Source organism: Rattus norvegicus, chromosome 2 (genome assembly GCF_036323735.1).
Source record: "Rattus norvegicus strain BN/NHsdMcwi chromosome 2, GRCr8, whole genome shotgun sequence".
Classification (NCBI taxonomy): domain Eukaryota; kingdom Metazoa; phylum Chordata; class Mammalia; order Rodentia; family Muridae; genus Rattus; species Rattus norvegicus.
This window is the reverse complement of record NC_086020.1, coordinates 209,211,367-209,229,133: the sequence shown is the minus strand read 5'-3', so window position 1 is coordinate 209,229,133 and position 17,767 is coordinate 209,211,367. Positions and strand designations below refer to the sequence as shown.

The 17,767-nt window shown below is 38.9% G+C and overlaps 1 long non-coding RNA gene across 2 annotated transcripts in view; it reads right to left on the bottom strand.

Annotated features, from left to right (window-relative positions):
- LOC120100931 (uncharacterized) overlaps positions 1–17,767 on the bottom strand; it is a 113,285-nt gene that overhangs the window by 45,941 nt on the left and 49,577 nt on the right. The window contains exons 5-7 of one of the 2 annotated variants that reach the window (XR_010064398.1): positions 6,065–6,211; positions 5,074–5,224; positions 3,654–3,725 (exon numbers count right to left, since the gene is read on the bottom strand). The exons of the other annotated variant lie outside the window; for it this stretch is intronic. This is a non-coding gene — a long non-coding RNA (uncharacterized LOC120100931). The remainder of the gene's footprint in view (positions 1–3,653; positions 3,726–5,073; positions 5,225–6,064; positions 6,212–17,767) is intronic. 2 annotated transcript variants of the gene reach the window in all.

Below are 17,767 nucleotides of genomic sequence, written 5' to 3'. Positions count from 1 at the left end.
CGTTTCCACCATTTCTCCATATTTATTTCTTTTCAAAGGAAAAGAAAAAGGAAGAAAAAAGGAGGACATTACTAAGAGTTTGAGGATTTCATTATAAACATAACGGAGAAAACAAGCAGAGGCGTAGACCTCTGCCAGAGTACAGAGTGAACATGGCCAGACTGAGACAGGCCTTGTGAGGAGAGAGACAGAGAGAGAGAATCATAGAGACCAAGGGACTGGTGTACCCAAGATGGCTTAGTTATACAGGGGCCAGAGGAGCTCTGGGGCGGGAAGACCAGCCCAATACCTGGGTGCAGAGTTCAGGGTAGGGACCAGGGTATGTCAGGCTGGAGAATCATATAATAGGTAGAGACCAAGAGATGTTAGGAGGACCCAGTGGTCAGGGTCTACTTTGATAAATTAATGGGCACCTTAGTTATCAGTTCCAGGTTTCAGAACTAAAGTTTTTCTATGGGGTTTTTTAGTTTAAGTTGTTTAAATTTTTTTTATATATTACCACTACATTCCTATCATTTCCACCACTCTCTTTTTTTCCCTTCAAATGCTCCAGTGTCTGTTTCCTTTACTCTCTTGAAATGTCCTGATCTCTTCCTTTTAGATATTGCACACAAACCTTGCCCCTCCCCATGTTCATTTAGTGTTGCTCGCATGCCTATGTGTTTAGGGCTGAGTACATGGGATTGGATAACCTATCAGGGACCCTTGAGAAGCCTGAATCTTCCTCTCTCAGCAACCATTATTTACCAATAGCACCTCATCTAGGGTGGAGTCTTGGGAGATTTTTCCAATCCATGTTGCATGTCAATTGGTGACACTGTTTTTCCAGAACATGATTAAGCAACTATATTGTTTAAATCTCATGGGTGTACCTTCCCTATTGTACATGGAAGATGCTACCACTCTGGAGATGCCCTGGTCCTCCGGCTCCTATAAATTTTTTGTTCCCTCTTATGTGATGATCCCAATCCTTAGTATTGTGCTTCAGATGGGTGAGTTGAGGCTAGGCACCCCACAGTTCAGTGTTCTCTACATTTTGATCAGTTTCGGGTTTTTGTAATGGTCTTGATATCTGCTATAAAAAGAAGCTTCTTTGATAAGAGGTGAGACATACTCTTGGGATAGAAAGCTAGATCTTTAGAATACTATTAGAGATTTAAGCAAGTAACGGTGGTAAGTTCTGTTGTAGGGTCCATGACCTCTACAGCAACAGAATTGCCTAGGTTTGCAGTACCAGACATGAATTCCCTCTTACTGAGCATGGCTTAAGTTCAGTTCAGTGGTTGTTTTTTACTCCCAAGATATAAGCATTTCTACTGCATCACTAGGGATGTCTTCATAAGTTCTCTTTGTATTCACCTGTTGTCTTCACTTGTCTGAAGTTCATAGGGATTTCCTACAGTGTCTTTCCATTCCTTCAGGGGCTTTTCTCTAGTGTAGATCATCTTAACTATATTACAGTAGTCAGTATGTCTAGATAGTTGCAAAAATATTTGGATGTGATCCCAATACCTGTATTATTATGCAGCCTGTAAAAAGAGAGCCTGAAACAATTTGTATGATCCTGGCATAACTCATGAGATGTTGTGAATGTAGTTAAGAGAACACAAATGGAGTTAATGGATCCTGGAGAAAGAAAGAAAGGAAGAGAGAGAGAGAGAGAGAGAGAGAGAGAGAGAGAGAGAGAGAGGAAGGAAGGAAGGAAGGAAGGAAGGAAAAAAGGAAGGAAGGAAGGGATCCTTCTTTTTTGTTTTGTTTTGTTTTGTTTTGTTCTCCAGACAGAGTTTTTCTGGGTAGCCCCAGCTGTCCTGGAACTTGCTCTGTAGATTAGGATGGCCTTGAACTCAGAGATCCACCTGTTTCTGCCTCCTGGGTGCTGGGATTAAAACAGTGCACTGACACTGCTAGGTTTTCTTAATCACAGAACAATGTAGTCATAAAGTAAGTCTAGGGGAAAGGAGGAAATTAATTGTATATTTTTGGTGATTAGCAAGAAAACAAAAACTAACCAAACAACCCAACAATCGAACAAAAGAAAACAACAACAAAAATAAATCAACAACAAAAACAAAAACAAAAATCTCAAATAAGTCAAGTGTTCTATTTTTATATGGCACACACACTTATACAATTCAGATTCCTATCTATAAAAATATTTAGGCTAGATTTATTTATTTATTTATTTATTTATTTATTGACTGACTTTAGAGAACTGCAAAGCATTCCCTTGTGGCTTCCAGCACTAGTGTTTGATCACCTAGCAGTTTTGACAACCAAGTATTATCACTTGTGCTAACAATAATTTTTTCCTTTTCATGGTTGTGTGTGTGTGTGTGTGTGTGTGTGTGTGCATGTGTATTCACAAGTTTGTGAGCACATGTATTTGTAAGTGCGTGTTGAAGTTGGGAAGTTCTTCAGGACTCTGTCATCTTAAGACAGGGCATCTCATTATCTGAGCTCACCGATAATGGCATAGCCTAGACATCTTGCTCTAGGAATCTTGGGCTTCTGAAAGTGGATTTACAGTTGGGCTACCACATCCCCTTCACTTTTAAGTGACTCTGGAGATTCAGTTTCTGGTCTGCTTACTTCCACAGCAAGTGTTATATCTTCTCACCCCTTTCCTAGCCCCACAAGCAATAATGCTTTATTTAAAATGTTTAATTGACATGTGAAGTGGAAACTTAGAGGTTTTTGGAAAGTTGGGTGGACGGTGTTTTGCTGGGGCAAACATATGAAGGAAAGTTTAGCGGAAGAAGACACAGGTGAAAGCAAGCACATGGAAGGACATGTGATGAAGGATTCTTCCCTAACAACACACATGTATTGGTCCACCTTTGATTGTGTAGTTGAGCTGCATTTGTCAGGACTCCACAGAGAGAAAATCACCAAAAAAACCGCCTGATGGTGTGTTGCAGTTTCTTGCTATGCTACTTCCTCAGACTTTGACTGATTGTGAGAATGATGTCAACTGAGACTGGTAAGACCAGTGGAAGACACACATAATGTTCAGGGTATAAAAAGGACTCAATGGACAGTGACCGAACCTGAGCTAGGCTTGCTTATAAGGCTAACTGTGCAACATTTGGTCTTACCTCTTCGCTGATCTTAGCTTCCCTGAGAGAGGCACAGCCAGGCAAGAACTGTTGTTCCTGGCATTCCTGCTGGCCGTGGTCCTTCCTGCTGTCTTGTGCCAAGACCAAGGCATGGCTGTCTCTGCTAGGTAGTGCCACCATTGCTGACTTGTGTTTGCTATCCCTACTCTACTGAACCGGGATCTGGACTGCTGGTGTAACAGTGAAGTGTTTTCGTATAGATTAAGCTGCCACTAACCTGTGAACTGAATTGCCAATTTCCAGACAACACAAACTGGAGATGCTCCAAAGAACCTTTCTAAACTGATCCACTTCTCCCATATCCTTTCTTTTCCACTACCTCTGGTGGGGGTCAGGCTAAACGGGAGGTTAAAGTGTTTAAGAAACATCATGAAAAATAGGAATTGAAATTACAGTTACAGAGGAGCTTGTCAGTTCATGTTTTTGTCTTGCTCTTTCAGCATGAAAGCATTTATGACCTTGTTGGTGTTCGCATGTTTCCAAATAGTCTGATAAAACACCTCAAACATCTATAGAGAATAAAAACAATGAATTTACCTACATACTTCCGGGCCTGCTGGATTGCTCAAAAGTTGTTTTTGTTTTCCTTTTGGAGGAAACCCAGTATTACTAAGCAGAAAAAACAATGGAAAAATCTATATGAAGTTTTAAAGTATATCTGTATAGTCACAATGTAAATGGGAATTATTGATCTCTAGCTGACCAATCCAACCTCACGAGAAATCTCCTGATGCACATAATGAACGGATTGCTTTGTTCTGCCACGTACAGCTCCTCCTTGGCAACACTATTATAAAACATGCTAATATCCATTCCTCAGAAAATATCCTTCTTTAACAATGAAAGTTTTACAATAAGGACATTAATTCTTTTTGAAGACCTAGTGATTTAATAATTATATGTTCAAAAGCAGATCCTGAAATTTGACTGGTGCTAAAAAAATACAAAAATAATCCTTCTAAGAAAAATTACTAAATCTTTTTGGGGAAAATACAATATATTTTGATAACAAGAGTATGTAAATTGATATTAAATTGATGATATAGAGGGAAAACGAACTGATTTTGATTACATCTTTAACTTTAATTCAAGTGCCTCTTGATAGCTTCGCAAATTAATTTAAGCTGTAAAATAAAATTCCATGTTGGTGATCTATTTTTACAATTCTCTTCAAGAAAGAAATTGTGCAGTCTATAATTTATTTGCAGTCTTATGTCAATGTGTGTGAGAGTGTATGTCTGCACATGTGGTGTATGTGCATGGGTGTGTGTGTGTGTGTGTGTGTGTGTGCATGCGCGAGGGGGTATGCTTGTGTGTGGATATGTGTGTGGGTATGGGTGGCATGGATACATGCACTTGTAGAAGCCAAAGGAGGATATTTAGTATCCTGTATGATCACTTTAAGTCTTGTGAACTCCTTGGATCTCTCACTGAAACTGGAGCAAGCCTGGTGTCCAGTTAACGCCAAAGAAATCTTCCTCTCTCTACTCCCCACTATGCTGGGGTTAAAGGTTTTAGATATAAGAGGAGACCAAGACTTAACTCTTCATTAAGAGAGTGTGCTAGAAGAGTGAATACACAAAGATAGGAAGTGCATTTGGTTTTTATTCTAACTGGGGGTGACTATGTCTTTCCCCTCATTGGCTAGTGTCCCAGACAGACCTCTAAGTCTTATTCATTTGGATAGTCTGGAAAGAATTGGTTCACAAGAAACAAAGGAAGAAGGGGAGCGGGGTTATTGTTCCCCGGAGAAAAGAGTTACTGCTCCTGACCATCAAATTCTGGAAAACAGCAGGGGCCTTTGTGCAAAGATTTTACTAGGTGTGAATGGAGAAGGGGATTAAAACGTTTGCATGCAAATTTTTACAAGATGAGAGACTTGAATTCTGTGTTCTAAACCCAAGTTTTATAGTATACGATGAAAAAGATTCATATTTGATATTTCTTACATAGGTACCTGGGACCACTGAAGTCAGTCCTGGGATGTAAATTCAGGATCTCTTGTTTAATATTCAAGCAAGCACTCCTTCCCATAAAGCCATCTTTCTGGTCTTCAGTTTTTATTTAAATATAGTAAGTTGCATTCCTAGTGTGATTGTTATTCTGACCTGAAATTTGGGACAGATTTAACCATTTAATGCACTCCATTTCCTCTTTGACCACACTCTTTTGTTCTCTGTGTTCTAATCAAATATGCACCTTATTTCTTTGAAATGAAGATAGGTGAGTCTATCACTATGCACAGTTAAACTGTTGTTTCATTCTCTCTAAAATGTTTAGCTTCACATGTGTGTGTTTGCACATGTGGTGTATGGATATGGATATGGGACACTGCACATAGGAAGGTCAAGAAAGACATCTGGTATACCACTGCCATTCTCTCTAAAATTTAACTGTGATTTGAACTTACCTTTCCCTCTCTTCTGAGCTTTTCTGATGGTGTTGAAGTCTGCTATCAGCTTAATTGCTCCCTTTTAGATAGGCTTTTATCTCTGTTGGACTCCAAAAGCTTCTCTTGGCCCTCAATAGTCTGCCTTTTCCGCTACAAAATGACCAGCTAAATATAATTTGCTTTGTTTTATTTATGAAACAATCTAAATATGAGAACTCATTTTCAGTTGAATATATTTTTTCCATCATTATTTCAGAGTGTTTCTCCTCTTTCAACAATGTTATCGTCACCATTATTTTGGTTTGATGTGGCAGAACTTCTGCGGTTATTTTCTCTATACCTTTAAAGCTTCTTTTTGAAGTCATTTAATTTCTTTTGTTTCTTCCTCACTGTTTTGTCTTATATGCTTCAACTTTCCAATCACTCATTTTCTCTTTATCTTTGCCTTTTGTTCTCTATATGTGCTCTATCATGCTTTTGTTTCAATGACTAGATCCACTTATTTGATAACGAAACTTTTTGTTTGGAGGGCATGGGGATTTACCTCAGTACTTACCATTCCGGAAACCCGGTATTCCATCCCAGGTATTGCATGAATTGATTTATTGCATAAATCAAGTATGGTGGTTCATGTCTGTAATCCCAGGCTTCCAGAGGCAGGAGGATAAGAAGTTCAATGCCAAGTTTAGGTAAATACTGAGTCCTACATGAGTTGATGATTCAAAAAAAAAAAGAGGCAATACAGAAGGGATAACAAAAGAAGTGTTCTATTACTTTCCATAAATAAAGCTCTATTAGTGATATAGTAATAACAAAGATGAAGCTCCTTCATCAGATTACAAGATGTATAAGAGGAAAAAGAAACGATTTTCTTCTAACAACCCCATTACTTAGTCTCTAGTCTATACATACCATAGTCTCAATGAGTATTAATAATAATAGACAGAACATAAACCAAGCAAATGTTAAATTTAACAATCTATACATTATCACCAATAGATCATCTTTACCAATTATCAGTAATTCAAGCATGTGATTCTAAAACTGTTGTATAAAACAAAAACAAAAACAAAACAAAAACCCCATCCGATGGACAACCAAGTTCAGACCAACGGGTCTATACTTTGAGTTTCTGACCATGTATATTTAGGGAATTATCTACAAATCTGTATTTCACACATGGAATCATATAATGTATGATTTTGATTTTGCAAGTCCAAAAAGCACCTATTTGGAGAGAGAGAGATACATCAAAATGTTTCTCTACTGTGTGGCTTGATCACCAGCAAGTACATTAGTTCCTGGCTGGAGTGCAGATATTGGGGAGTAAAAGCTAGATAGTAGGTAGAAAGTTTGAGAAAGTTCAATAGCAGCTTGGTGAGTATACTTGAAAAGCTATATTGCTATTAACCCTATAAATACGATATGCTTGGCCATTTATTCTTATGAAAAGCTTCATTGTATAGCATGTAATTTTCATTCTTCACACAGTGTCCTTTATTAATTAAAACTACTGGGAAGCAGAAAACGTTGATATTGGCCTTTTTTTTTTGTTTTTTTTTTTTGTTTTTTTTTTTGTGGTTTCATGTTTGTGGGGCTTTGCGTTGAATTTTGTAGCCTGATAGAATGATAATGCGCTGCAATTTAGCTTAAAATCTATTTTGTGTTAGATGACAGTTTTATTAAGCAGAACCAATAATCATTGTCATTCAGACTCATAATGGCCCATTATAAATGGTCTCGTTTTCCCTAATTTTAATTTTACCTCTTAGAGTATGCCTTTCTCGAATTGTTAGAATGGTTACACTTGGTTTCTTTTATAAATATAATTTTAACAATCACTATGGAAACATAAGTCATCCAGTACTTAAGTCCAACTTTCAGTGTATTTGATACAAAGCTATTTTAGTGTCTTGGTTCCTCTTCATTAAAATTTCAGAGTAGTACATTTAGGGAGATTGCATTTGCATCCTTTACGTTTTGGCAATTTAAGATTGAGATAAGTATGCTTTCTTCCTCGGATAACACTTCCTGAGGTGCCTCCCTGGGGCTTAACAGTCAGGTGATATAACAAAAAGACTCATTCCAAACAGCTTCCAGAAGAACTGGGTTGACAACTTCTCTTAGGTCTTTAGAGTTGGTTAACAGAAGGAATGGAGAACAATTTGGAGGGGTGTGTGTGTGTGTGTGTGTGTGTGTGTGTGTGTGTGTGTTAGAAAAACCCCTGATGCTGTTAGGAGAAGCAAATTGGCTGCTTTGGTGGAAATTTGAAAGCCCTAACTGCTAAGAACTAACAGTAAGGTGTTTATACATATACAGCTTTATCTGAAAGTTAATACATTTTGATAATAGGTTGTGTCCAGTTCTAGTAATTGTAACACGAGATGGGGGATTGGATGAAGAAGCCAAAGCTGTATGAGTCAGATGTTTCAGGGCAAGGTGGGCTTCAGAGTGTCCCCAATTTGAAGGCAATTTTGAGCAGTGTGAATTATGTATGCAGTGTTCTACCGACTGCTGAGCATGCTTTCATATAGCCTTGTGGCTTCCCTAACAGGAGAGCCACTATCATTCTAAATTTACGCTTAGGAGGCTAAGAGCAGGGACATTATCTCCTATCCACACTACTACATGGTTTGAGTGGAGGAAAAGCTTAAGCTTTTCCACATCAGAAAGATGCTTCCCCCCCTCCCCTTATAGTCAGTGCACATCTTAAAAGCTCTGGATGCCTGGGAGCAGAGTCATCAGGTCAGAAAAGTTAAAGAAAAACTAGAGGTTGAAGGTCATCTTGAATACAAACTTTACGAGCTTTATATTATTGTCCATGGACCAGCATGCAACAATTGCTTGGAATTCAAGGCAAGCAATCTCCTTTCAGCTTCTGTCGTGGGCACTATAGGTGGTTCCTGTTGCCTGTGAGTAATAATTCCTTTTCATCCATACGTGATTAAATGCAACTTTCCTCTATAAATTTGTGCCCAGAAGAACTGAGGAGTTGACTTATTTCCAAGTGTGCAGTCGTGTGCAGGAGGACATCAGATCTACTCATGCTTGCATACATATTATATCATCCAAGGCTACATTAAGGAGTGTGACTGTATTTATACCATTTATATACTTATTCATTAAATTAACAAAAATAGCAAAGTTATTCTCCAATTTTATAGGGCTGGCTCCAGTACATTGCATGAGGAACTGACTCACATACTGTGTGGGGTAGTTACTACATCGTATTCCTTTTCATGCTTGGCTAAAAGTCCATTGTGGGATGGTGACTCTTGTCATGACATGGCTTATGGCATTGCACACACGTGTTTCTTTTTTGAACCAAACTTATCTGTTTTAGTTTCAATGTGGAGTATCTCCATCGGTTTCTGTGTTGGACCACATGTTCCCCAGAGAGTGGCGTGAGAATGTTGTGAGATCTTTAGGAAGATTTAGTGGAGTCTTACTGAAGGAAATGGGCCACTGGAAGAGGCCTTGAGATTTTCTAGCCAGACCCCACTTCCTGCTCATTCTTTGCTTCCTGACTGTATAGACACAGATACCATTTGGGAGCATCGTGCCTTCCCCACCATGATGTACTATATCCTTTTTCGAACTGTAAGCCAAAACAAATCTTTCCTTTCTTAATTTGGTTATTGCCAGGTGTTTGTTCCCAGAAATAAGAAAAGTAAATACTGTGCATACAGCATTTGTTTTATTTTGTGGGCAAATTAAACTTGCTTCTCTGCCAGCCATTAGGCTGATCCTCACGAACTTAACTGAATGTTAGTTCATTTTCTCATTGCTATGGAAAAAGCCTCCCATGTTAGGTAAATTGTGTTTTTGTGCCAATAAAGCTTATACATACCAAATACTTTATTTTTCTCATAGTCAGTTTTAAGTGATATCATATATTTTATTGATACACAGACTGAAAAAAGTTTGTTAAGCAGGAATGTGGGATCCTTCTTGAAGTTTGTCAAGATAGAACAGCATACTACTTAAAACTAAGAAAAACTGGGTCACAACATGTCTCATCAGGTAAAGGTGATTGTTTCAAAGACCAATTACCTTTGTTAGTTCTTAGGGACTGGGTCCCACAAATTATTTTCCAATCTACACACACACACAGGCACGCACACACGCTCGCACATGCATGCATACATATGTGCACACGTATTCACACACATGTGCATATATACACAAACTCACATATGCACGTATACACACACACACACACACACACACACACACACACACACACACACACACACCAAACAAATGTCATTTGAAAATTAAAAACCCTGAACACCATCATTCAGTGCGTGACTTGATATGTTACCACAGCTCTGTTGGTCAGAGCGTGCTAATCTGTCTGCTTTGTGTTCTGATTACTCAGTTTCCTCTGTGCACTAATTACAATCTGATTGATCTTTCGCCCTCTGGATTTTGGTTTTGTTTTATTTTAGGCTCACCGACTGGCTGCAGCTGTAAATTCAGCTTGCCAATGTACACTATTGCTCACAAGAGGGCCAGCAGAGAGTGGGGATGGATTTATTCCCATCCCAACAGCGAGGCAGCTTTATGGATCTGTTACTGATGAGCCACAACAGCTTATTTGTCCAATGAGGACATCTCAGGAAAAGCCAGTCTCCGTGCGAGTAACAGAGATTACAGGGAAACGGTGCAAATTATCTGGGGCCATTGTCTTATTTCTAGATTAAAGCCCACTCATGTTTTTCACTGTTTAAATTCTGATATCTGAGATGAGTTTTCTGTTTCTTTTATACTTGCTACTATCTCTTAGATCTGGTGTGACCATTCCATTCTTTAGGTTTCTTTCCCTTGTTAAATTGTGTATATTCTCTGAGCAGTGGAATGCCTTTCTATTGCTATTTTGACGATGTTAGGTGTGTACCTAATTATCCCTTGAAGAACATCAGAAGGCAGTGCATTTTCCCACATACAGGAGTAGCAGGGAAGAATTAATGCACACTTACATCATTAGTGGAACCCCCAGTACAGATTTCCTTTATCTTTGTCGTCAAATATTTTTACTCTAGCTTTCCTTTTGCTTTTCTATTACAAAGTTTAAAGCCTAAGGTTGCAAAACCTTTCCATCTGTTTGAAAATGCCATATTATATAACATGAATTACTCACTAAAAATTGATTAATTAAGAATCTATTCATGTATTTGCTCCTTTGTTAAGGAGGACAAAACAAAAACTGTACTAAATCTCTGAGTTTTGGCTTCTATTTAAGGTATAACATTAAAACACACTTTCAAACCAAGTCTTATATTTGAAAACTTGAGTAACAAACTTAGATTACAGAAGAACTGTTCCCAAACAAAATTTTAAGATAGTGGTGCATTCAGGTGGTCAAGCACCTGTCATACATTTGATTATCGAGACCCTACTTGTGCCAGAAATTCATAAGGTCCAAGGGTGGGTAAGCATAGACTGTTTCTCTTCCACAACACAAATTCCAACAAGAAGAATAATGATACGGTTGTGAAAACAATGCATTCAATTCAGGGTAAGCAGATCCTGAATAGTTGCACCTACAGCCACTCTAAAGCTATTAGCCCAGTGGATAAGATAACCAGGTAGAGAGTATGTGGAACTCTCTCTTTGGATTTGGGATACATTCTGATTGCTGTCAGGAAAACATGTTTTATAGGTTTTGGTCAATTAGCTAATTTTTAAATTACTTCAAGTCCATATAACTGTGTGTATACATAATCTAGAGTTAGGAGGATGCACAGAATAAATGAATGGCAGAGTGTAGGCTCAAATGAGGATAGCATTTATAAAAAATTAACATGTAAGTAGAGCCCTATTAACTGCAAAATAAGGAATATGTTTATGGAAGCTCAGTAGCTCCAGTCTGGCTTGGACAATCTGATTTCGTTCTTGCATTCCTAAATGGTCACGTTGTTGCTTGAGGAGAATTTAACAATAGCATCTTGCCAGTGTGTTATTACTTTCAAAAATTCTTCCAAACAATTTAGCAAAGTGGAAAGAAGTTTTAGCTTGGTTAGTGTTTCCTAATCTTCTCTGTTAGATATCTCAGTAAGTAGGAGGAGCCAAAGGAACTTACTGCATTGGTCGGCTAACCTAGGCCTCATCCTGCAAGTTTCTGTCCTCCATACACTCTTATCTAGGCCAATCTGTTCTAACTCGTCTCGCTCCTCCTCATTCTCTGGCTTGTTCTGTCTTCACTTATGCTTAGTTTGTTCTCTCTCAGGTACCTGTCTCTGTACAACTGTCCCAGTAAAGCTGCTTCCTTCCTCTCTGTGTGCGACCCTTTAAGGAGTTTCCCTTTCCTTTCTCTTCTCAAGAGGGTTGGGCATATCATATTTTGTCAACCCCTCCCCCCATCATTTATTTCTTCAAATCACTTTCTATCCTAATCACAGACCCTCCCTCCTCTCCTCCCAGTTCCCCTCATACAAATCCTTCCCCAACTGCTCCCTTTCCTCAGAAAAGGGGAACCCCTCTGGGTAATACCCCACCCTGGACATCTAGTCCCAGCAGGTCTAGGCACAATCTTACCCACTGAGGCTCAAATCTTCCTCAGATTCATCATTTTGTCTGCCACTCATTCAGACATCACTTTCAAACATGGGTGCTTCCTCTTAATACTAATTTTACCTTTGTTGTTTGGGATTAAATGTGTGTGATGAGGGCTGGGCCACATCACAATTAGAAACAGGTGTTTTCAGTAAATAACACGATCTCAGAGTTCACAGTGTGATCAAATATCCAGGAATAAAGAGGCTTCAATAGGGCAGCGTGGAAAGGCAATTCACATCAAGGGTTAACAATGTAAATAATGTTTTTTGGGAAATCCCTTTGTTTGCTGTCAATTTAATTTTCTTGTTGCAGCTAGATGTTCCTGTGGGTTGTCACATATAATATAACCTGTCATTCCACTTTATGGACAATGGGCTGGAAATAAATGTAAAAAAGCACTCCACAACTTACAAAAGACTATGCAAGAAACGACTGTCATCTCTCAGCAGCTTGTTTATTCATTATGTTCCTATGTAAATATTACTAATACATTAAGCACAATGGTTTTGCTAATGTAATGGTAGTTGGTAGTTTTTAATAGCAAATCTGTGAATTTTCTGTTGAATATCATAATATAATCATCTTTAAATAATTTTGATTCTCTTACTAAGGGGACCCCAGAAAGCAAGCAACTTTAGAACCTTTTTAATTCTGTATATGTTTGTCTCACCAGCTCAGGAGTAAACATGTGTACCTGTTTCTTTTTTAACACTTTTAAGGAGAGAATGGCACGAGTTAATGCTTGACACTTATGGGCTCTCCTAATTTGGTCATTTAGTGAAGCTGAGTGAAGGAGATATATATGTGCACTTTTTCTTCCTACCATCATGGACTTTGGTGTGGCAAGTTCTCTTGTTCAAAAACAGCCTTTTTACTGGAAGTGACTTGAAATCAGCGATGGGCCACTACCATACCATGCCCGGCATCATCATGATCGCGGCAATACTGGGACCTGGTCAGGCCCCATACCTGCTTTAGTTTCTCAGTACCCCCTATCCTATTGTTAATCTATAACCTGATGTAGCTTCCCCCATCATAGCTCTTTCAGGTTTTTAGTTTAGTATTGGGTTGTTTCGTTCCCCCTGCTTCAAAAAGCTGTTAATTATGTGCTATTGAGCAAACGCTGCGGGCAAGAATAAAGGAAATGGCCACCAGAACCACTGTGCAAAGGCGATGCAAGAGTGCCAGCGTGTCACAGATGTGTCTCGTGGAGCAGAGACGGCGCTTTGGGAAAGCATCTTCCACTTACTTCCCCAAAAAGTAATTTGTGAGCCACGATTGTTTATTGTTTTACATGAACATTTTTAGAAACTCAATTTTCAAAAGAAGGTAAGAAAAAGAAATCTTTATTTCCTTAAGCAATTGCTCTCCTGGATCTCCACATAGAGGAAGGTTTTTTGAACTCTCTGAAAATAGGAGCCAACATCAGGTGGCTGTTTGACCTGGGAGACTGTGTCATAAGACATGGTCTCCTTTCACTACGCCGTGGGGATATGACTATTGGAAGCCCCTAGAAGTGTGCAGGAGCAGATGCACGACATGAGATTTAAGTGAGTGAAGACCAGAAGGGTCTGAGAGCAAAGGACTGGCTGCAGGGGTCACCAGCTAGAGGCAGTTATGGTTAAATTTCGGCAATGCCAAAGGAGATTGTGCCTTACCCAATTCCCCAAGTTAGTTTATTCGTATCTGGTGCTCTACTGACTGTCTCCTATGGAGCAGGCGCAGCTCTAGGTGGCAGGGCACAGCAGTGGCTACACCCACACACTTTGCCTTTGTGCTGTTGATTTGCAGCAGCTCACTATGCTTGTCTCTTCAGTGGCTGAAGAATTATTTTTATAGCCATGAGGTGCTGGTGCAAAATGAGAACGATTATCCCTAAAGGGCTATCATCATCCTGGCTGAAAGTAAATGTCCAGATATTTCAGTCTGATGGAAAACTGAAAAAAGCTCCCGCATCCTCTGAAGATGTAAAATGTGGGTTCAGATTCTAAGGCTTTCTTCTCCCCTCATGGAAGCTTTCTATGTGCTTACACAGAGAGTTCATGCGAGACCCAGCTGCGAGTGCCTGACGGTGAAACATCCTATTATTTCAAGTGGAAATGTAATATACTTTTTATCTTCTTCATCAGGGATTTATTTTTGCCCACCTTGACATTTCTAATCTACATTTCAAACTATGGAGGCACAGACGACAAACCAAAACCCCATATGTTTTGGCTATTAGATGAACTGACTTTCAAATTCACTTATTAGCAATTAAACCATGGACACATTACCCAACCTATTTAAGACTTGTTTTTCTGTGCAACGAAATTGTTACAGTAGCTTCTACTTCTTTAGTCATGAAATGAAGTGACAGCCTAAATAAGGTTAGAGCACTTTACACTTACTATTTATGTTACAATTATAGTGTAATGTATCTGTTTCTTACTGGACATTAAGAAATAGAGTTCCCAGGTACTTGTGATTACTTCTAAAAAATGTGCTTCTAGCAAAATGGAAGTTTTCAACATTTTACACTAATAAGTCTGTAAAACGATAAACAAGAGATAAGAGTGTCTCCACTGTTTTCTAATACAGCATAGAAGTGAAAATGTATTTCTTAGACTTTTTTTTCCCTAATTCTATTACTAGTCCCACTTTACAGAGCAAAGTATGGTAATTATTCAAAACCAAATTCCTCAGCTTTTCCAGGGGATTTCATTAAACACAAAACCTTCCTAAGTTAAAAGCAAGGATAGTAAATTATACTGATGTAAGTTTTATATATAAATTATACAGATACAAAATAGCAATGTTGTGAATGAAATATGCCTTTTTTGTTTGCATTTAAAGTAAAACAGTTTACAAGAAAAAATAGCTTATGGCTATTCACTTTGGAAAACTGAAAATTTTTAATTAAAATTTAAAAATTAAAAATGTTATGAGTGAAGAAGCCGATTGTAGTTTCTGTATTTCCAAAGGTTGAAAGAAATATTATTAAATGTAAATTAAGAAACAAAAGTTATTCTGGACATTTCCGTAGTATATTGACTTTTTTTTTTTTGGTTCAAATTTCTACACAGATCTGTAGTTGGAAAAAAAACGAAAACAGAAAAAAATGTTCTTATTAGCAGTGGTTTAAATGTCCATGAGTTGTTCAACTGGCCTTCAAAAGATCAAAATCTAGATGTCAAAATAAACATTTTCTTCCGTTTTTATCAGATTAGTGAAGAGTTTACTAAACACCAGGCGTGGTGTGCACAAGATAGAAAGCATGTAATCGTTTCTTGGGTGTGATGGTGGACACCTTAAGATCAGCATCCTAGAATGTGAGGGCGATCTGGCTGCGACATCTGTCACCTCATTGATCGCCGGGGTTGATTCGGCTGATCTGGGTGGCTAGGCAGGTGTCCCCTTCCTCCCTCGCCTCTCCATGTGCGTCCTCGCGAAGCTTCATGCTAGGTCGTTCGTTCGAAGAGGACGACCTTCCCCAGTAGAGTAGGACCAGTCTTCGGTCAAGGGTATACGGGTAGCTGTGCTCCCCTGCTAGAACCTCCAAACAGGCTCTCAAGATTAGCACCCTAAAGACAGAGATAAGTATATCTCTGTGAGTTCAAGGCCAACCTGGTCTCCATGTTAACTTCCTGGCCAGCTAGGACTACACAGGGAGCCTTTGTCTCAAAATAGGGGAGCACCCACCTAGAGTCAAACAGGAGGGAGTAGAGGGTGGATGTGGGATGGGGTTTTGTGGAGTGGTAATCGGAAAGTGGGGTATCATTTGAGATGTAAATGAATGGAATGATTAGTAAAACAAAACAAAACAAAACAAAACACACCCCAAAACAAAAACAAAAACAAAAAAGCCCAAACAAACCAAAACCTTGGTTTTTTTTGTCATATTTCTGGGATCTTCAGAAAATAACTGTATCATGCAAATATATCTGTGATTGGTGAATTGAAAAGAGAAGTCAGATGATTTCCAACTTTACACACTGCACAGCCCCCAAGTTCTGACATTTTACACATTGCAAACTTCATTGAAAATGGTGTTTTACTTGTTTTCAAGACAGGGACTCAAGTAATGCAACCAGCCTCAAAGTCGCCATGAGTTCGAAGCTGACCTTGTACTGCTGATCCTCCTGACTCTCTTCCTAAGAGGTAGGACTACAGTCGTATACCGTCCTACGTAGTCTTATCTCTTGCGGGGGACAAAACACTGGAAATAATGTCTGGGGGGTGAGCAGCTATCACCTGAGCGACGTCCTCAGCCCTGCAAATACGCAGATCTCTATGACATGCTAACTGTTCCTATCAGCCACGGAGAGTGGAGGGAAGCTAGGGCCCCAAACCCAGAGAACCACAGGCATCACAGTCACTGCTGCGTCTGCAGCCTGTTTAAGCGCTTTGGAGTAAGCTAGCATAGCAACTGTGAAACCCTGTTTTATATAGCACACGTAAAATGATACTATTCAGTCCTAAAGACAGCTGAAGCAACATTAGAGGGAAAACAAATGTATATTGTCGAAGTCGCAAACTCAGAAAGAAATTTTTAAAACGTGTTCTGCCTTCTCTCCAACACAAGCCTGTAATAACTGTGATCCAAACAGATAAAGAGGAAGGAAAGAACAAGGTAGCTGGCATGTGAATCATTAAAAAGGCTGCAGAGGTCTTTCCAGTTCTAACTTGGTCATGGATTTTTTTATCTTTTGGTGATAAAAATGCTAATATAAATATAGTTAATAATGAAAGTGTAAAATCAAATTTGTAGTTTCATAGCTTTAGGACAGCTATTCTCACCGTAATTAAATCAATTGAGACGACTGGTTTTGGGTCTGATTATATCGCCATATAGTGACTTTTGTTTTTAAGTTATTTTAACAAAACATTTTTAGTAAATTTAAAGAGGGAGAAAAGAGAGTAATTCTTTTTCAATTCATGTTTCTTTTAATTATTCACTTTATATCCTGCTCACTGGCCCCATCCTGGTCACCTCCTCCTACAATCCTTCCTTCATCCTTCCTTCCTCTCTCCTTTGAGCAGGTGTGGGCCCTCTGAGTAGCCCACAACCCTGGCACATCAAGTACTCTGTAAAGCTAGGTGCATCATCTACCACTGAGAACAGATATGGCAGTCCAAATTCAAGAATATATCCCACTTACAGGCAGCAACAGGTTTTGGGATAGCCCCCACTCAATTATTTAGGACACACATGAAGACCAAACTACTTAACTGCAAAATGTGTGCAGGGAGGCCTAGGTCTAGCCCGCGTATATTCAAAAAGAGTAATTCTAAAAGCACTGTAAGTTTGCTGTCTTATTTCCTTGAGTGTCAATTTTAGGAGAAGATATTTCCATCTTGTATATTTTGATCGTTGACTAAAAAAGATTGTCCCTAATGTTTCTGAGGTTATGACACAAATATTTGAGCTTTAAGGCACAAATAAAGGCAGTTGATATGTGACATTGTTCTCATGGACTTGGGTTTCCTCAGTGAAAAATAGAGTTGAAGTAGCTGATTGAATTTCTTTCTGGTTGTTATATTTAAGGATTTTGTTGATTTGTTTTGAAACAGGGTTTCATGTAGCCCGAGTTGGATTTAAGCTCACTGAAAAAGCTTCTGGTGGACTTGGGCTCTTGATCCTCCTGCCTCTTTGTCTCAAATGCTAGGATGGCAGGAAGACCAAGCTACCTCCGCAAGTTGAATTTGAAGACACTTT